Source organism: Lagenorhynchus albirostris, chromosome 4 (assembly GCF_949774975.1).
Source record: "Lagenorhynchus albirostris chromosome 4, mLagAlb1.1, whole genome shotgun sequence".
Classification (NCBI taxonomy): Eukaryota; Metazoa; Chordata; class Mammalia; order Artiodactyla; family Delphinidae; genus Lagenorhynchus; species Lagenorhynchus albirostris.
In genome coordinates this window covers 147,486,880-147,492,207 of record NC_083098.1, presented here as the reverse complement: position 1 = coordinate 147,492,207, position 5,328 = coordinate 147,486,880, and the positions used below count along the sequence as shown (strand labels likewise).

General features: G+C 51.4%; 1 pseudogene; it reads left to right on the top strand.

The window, feature by feature from the left end:
- The first annotated feature begins 354 nt into the window (after positions 1–354).
- Positions 355–450, top strand: LOC132520164 (U6 spliceosomal RNA; annotated as a pseudogene).
- Positions 451–5,328: the final 4,878 nt, after the last annotated feature.

Genomic DNA, 5,328 nt, shown 5'->3' with positions numbered 1-5,328 from the left:
CGCCCGACACGCCTCGCTTCGGAAACAGCCAGGCCCGAGGGCTGCCAGGTGCTGAGCCTTGATCTCGTGGGGACACTCAGCCCAGGACCCGTCCCCCGCCTCCCGGGGCCTCTTCCTCTCCTGCACGAAGGGCCCTGATGTGTGATTCCATTTCCGTGAAATGTCCAGAATGGGTAAATCCACAGAAGCAGAGCAGGTTGGTGGGGTGACGGCCAAGGGTGGGGCGTTTCTTTGGGGCCACGGCGTGAAATGCCTCGGAGCTGGGTGGGCGTGGTGGCTGCACACCCGTCAATGTCGTAACTGCCACTTTAAGATGGTTAATTTTGTGTCCTGTGAATTGCACCTCAAAGCAAGTTTCAAAAAGACAATTAGACTGGAAGGATACAGAGACGATCAGCATGGTCCCTGCGCAAGGATGACACGCAAATTCGCGAAGCGTTGCATATTTAAAAGAAAAAAGACAATGCGATAACTTGGATGTACGGTAATATATGAAATGAATACCTAAATCAATAAATCTCATACACTAACAGTAAAAAGATGCTTGCAGTTAATTGTGTAAGACTTTTAAAGTAATAACACCGGAGAGGGAAGGCTTTGGCCCCATGGCTGCTGCATCTGCCTGGCCCCAGCCCCCCTCTAGCCCCTCACCTGTGCCCGCCCGGGCTCCCCACAGCATCGCCCCAGGGAGCTCCTGGCTGCGCAGGTGCGGACATGACCCTCCTGCATGGCGGCACCCACAGCAAGCGCCCCTGTCACCCCACACGTCCCAGGCCTCGGCCTGGGAGCGGCAAGGCTGGTGTTCATCCCGGATGCCACAGCACGCTCTCTCCGCTGCAGTCCGTGCAATGCTGTGGGGTCTCATTTGTCATCTGTTACTGTGGTTTCTTGTTCCTGGGGCAAGTTCCCAGCTGAAGGGGAGCTCCCTGGGGAGGGGTCCCAGCACGGGGCACATGCAAGACCCAGAGAAAGTTCCCCTGAGCTGAAAGGGCATTAATTGAGCAGAGGGCGGCCTCTGAGACACCCCATGACCCCCGCCTCCTGGGTTCACGCCACTGTGGGCCGCACCCACACTTCCATCAGGCTCCGCAGATGGTGGGTGTGCTGTGGCTAGCTGGCCCACCGAGGGAAGCCGGCTGCTTGCAAGTTTCCTTGGAGAAGCCCCAGCGGCAGGACCAAGGGTGACTCCGAGGAAACATGTGCGGTGCAAAGGGCGACAAAGAGCCACCAGGGTGGGACGTATGTGGGGACACCCACAGCCACTGACAGCACGTGACAGGACTGCCAACGGCCTGGGGGCAAAACGAGGCTGCCCGTGCACAAGAAGAGGACAGAAAGCCAAAAGGGCAGGGCCGGAATTAAAGTGACCAAGGTCCTGGTGTTGGGGGGAGGCAAAGACCTGGGTGAGCTTCAGACTTTGCGAGGTAAGGACGCTCATTATCACGGCGGGGCACCCACTACAGAGCAGAAACAGAACTCATAACATCACGACCAGGAGAGGGAGAAGCCACAGAACCCAGTGACAGAAGACTTACAGTAAGTGAAAAAACACCTAATTCTCCAGGTAAAGCTGGAGGTGGATTAAGAAAACCACTCTGGTCTGTTCACCAAAGACCTAACATACAAGGCTACTGAAAGATTTAACACAAAAGGATGTAAAAATATACACCCAGTGACGTCCGCTTCTGGTCAGAATGCAGAGGATGTTGAAACCCTCAGCTCCCGACAAGAAAACTCATCACGTTAAAGCCAGGGATGCAGGAGAAGGAGCGCCTGCAGGGCAGCTTGAAGAACTGGTTGCACAGAGAGACGAGCCTTTCCTCACGGGCACCCGGGGTGGGCACCTGTCTGGCACGGTGGGTCTGCCTGCAGCAGTGGGGGGTCAGCGGGCTTGGTCAACAGTCCAAACTACCAAGTGTCTAACAGGCATGGAGCTGGAGGCCCAGAGGGCAGAAGAGAGAAGACTACAGCAGAAAATCTAACAACCCACTGAGTTCAGAAGCTGGCTGAAACAGCAGCAACTGTGCAAGATGAATACAAAGAAAAACCATTCCCAGGTGTGGCCAACTGCTGAAAACCAAAACTAAAGAGAAAATCTCAAACGCTTCCAGGAAAAAAAAAAAAAAAACATCACTTACAGGGATTCAACAATAAAATCACTTCTGACCCCTCACCAAAAACTATGCAAGCCCGAAGACAATGGAATTGTTTCTTTAAAGAAGGAACGAGACAAACTAGAATTCCATGTATGGCAAAACTATCCTTCAAAAATAAAGGCGAGGGCTTCCCTGGTGGCGCAGTGGTTGAGAGTCCGCCTGCCGATGCGGGGGACGCGGGTTCATGCCCCGGTCCGGGAAAATCCCACATGCCGCGGAGCGGCTGGGCCCGTGACCCACAACTACTGAGCCTGAGCGTCTGGAGCCTGTGCTCCGCAACAAGAGAGGCCAAGACAGTGAGAGGCCCACACACCGCGATGAAGAGTGGTCCCCGCTTGACACAACTAGAGAAAGCCCTCGCACAGAAACGAAGGCCCAACACAGCCAAAAATAAAAATAAATAAATTAAAAGAAGGCTCAACATTAAAAAAAAAACAAAACAAACAAAAAAAACAACAGAAAACAAGTGTCAGCCAGGATGTGGAGAAACTGGAGCCCTGTGCACGGCTGGCAGAATGTGAAATGGCGCAGCTGCTGGAGAACAGTGTGGAGGTTCCTCAAAAAACTAAACAGTCACCACTGAACCCGGCAATTCCATTTCTGGTCACACGCTCAAAAGAACTGACAGCAGGGTCTCAGTGGGGTATTTGTACCCCCATGTTCATAGCAGCGTTACTCACAACAGGCAAAAGGTAGACACGACCCAAGTGTCCATTCACACAGTGGAATGTTATTCAGCCTTAAAAGGGAAGGAGATTCTGACACCTGCTACAACATGGATGAACGTTGAGGACATTATCCTCAGTGACATAAGTCAGTTAAAACCAAAGTACTGTGTGATTCCACTTATATGAGTCCCTAGAGGAGTCAGATCCATAGAGACAGAGAGCAGATGGTGGGGGCCGGGGGAGGGGGACGGAAGGTTAGTGTTTAATGGGTGCAGAGCTCAGTTTGGGAAGATGGAAAAGTTCTGGAGATGGATGGTGACGGCTGCACAGCAACGCGAATGTACTTAATGCCACTGAACTGTGCACTTAAAAACAGAAGTAGAGTCATGGATGTAGAAAACAAATTTATGGTTACCAGCGGGTAAGGGGGGGAGGGATCAATTGGGAGACTGGGATGGGCATAGACACACTACTATATATAAAATAGGTAACTCATAAGGGCCTACTGTAGCGCACAGGGAACTCTACTCAGTACTCTGTAATGGCCTATATGGCCTAAAAGAGTGGATATATGTATAGGTATAACTGATTCACTTTGCTGTACACCTGAAACTAACACAACGTTGTAAATCAACTATACCCCAATAAAAAAATTTTTTTAATGGTTAACGTGGTAAATGTTATGTTATATGTATTCTACCACAATAAAAAAAAAATTGGAGACAGGGTCTCTAAAGAGGTGAATAATGTACAATGAGGTCCCAAGGGTGGGCCCTGATCCAATCTGACTGGTGTCCTTATAGGAGGAGGAGATTAGGACACAGACACACACAGAGGGACGACCCTGTGAGGACACGGGGAGGAGGTGGCCGTCTGCACGCCCAGGAGAGGCCGCCTCAGGAGGACCCAGCCCCGCGCACACCCTGAAATGGGACTTGCAGCCCCCAGGACTGGGGCGAGCAAATGCCTGTTGTCTGAGGTCCCCAATGCACCCTCCCCAGTCTGTAGTATTCGCTGCAGCTGCCCTAGAAAACTCATGTACAGATTAAAGGAGAAACATCGTATGATCATCTCAACTGACGAATAAACGAAAATTCAACGTTCGTTCATGATTTTTTATCATTAGCAAACTAGGAATAAAATTGGACTTCCTGTGAATCTCCCGGGTCTTCCCCGCGTTCTACTCCTTGTCTTTGGGGTTGGAGGGAAGACCTGGGGCCACAGGACAAGCCCCACCCTCTGCCACCAGCACAAGGATCCCCAACAAGCCCTTCCCAGGCCGCCCGCCCGGGGGCCTCCAAGGTGTCTTTTCAGCCTGTTAACAAGCAGTCCTGGCCATCGAGACCCAGCAAAGGGCGCGAGATCAGGGATGTCGCCGTGAGCATCTGGGGAAGCCAGCTCCAGCGCCCAGACCTCAGCCAGAGACCCAGGACCGGGTGGACAAAACTGGAAGGTGGACGAGGCCCGAGTCCCCTCCTGGACGCCCTTGACTGGACAGCCCTCGCCCGGCCAGAAACCACATAACATTCCCCACATGTGTGCATGCACACACGTGCACGTGGGCACAGCCCCACACGTGCATATACACACACGTTCCACACGTATACGGCCACACATGGGCAGGCACACAGACCCATGCATGCACGTACACACACGTGGGCCCCCAGGTGCACACATGCGGGTGCACGCAGGTTCGTGTGGGCACGTGGGTGTGCACGTAGGTACACACATGCACACACATGCAAGCATGCCTCACCACATTCCAAACGGTGAAACATTTATACGCCTCATTGTTTAAACCAATGCAGTGACACTCAAAATTGCTAAAAGGATCTAAAAAGGAAGCCAGATGATTTGGAAATTCAAAGCTACTCTCCTAAGTAACTCCTCGGTCAGAGAGCAAATGAAAGTAGCTGAGACAGACGATTTTACAGGTGTTGGGAGAGAGACTGCACATCCCCGGGGCCAGCTTCAGGAACGGTTGTCAGAGAATTCGCAACCTTAAATGTTTTTATTACTGAGCAAGAGAGACTGAAAATAAATGAACTCAACATTCGACACAAGGAGGGAAAACAGAACAATAAAGTAAATCCGCGGGAGGCAGGAGCGAGGAGTACAGATAAAGGCGGATTAATGAATTGGAAACGAGGAAAATGGGGGAACTCAAAAGTAAATCCAAGCGCTGGTTCCTCAAAATAAATAAATAAAATAAACAAACGTCTGACCAGGCTAATCAACAGAGCGAGAGAACCCAGACGCCATGCGGGCCCAGAAGAGGGGACCAGAGAGCCCGGATTAAAAGTGACAGGTTAGTACATGGGATATTCTTGATGAAACTGACACCGTTCTAAGACAATATAAATTACCAAAATCAATTTAAATAGGTTTTTAAAAGCTATATCCACAGCTGCAGAAAAATAGGAAAAGGTGCATGATGGGCAGTCACTTCCCCTCCCACTCGACACCAGGGCAGAGGCCCACGGTTGGGATGGGCTGCGGGCACC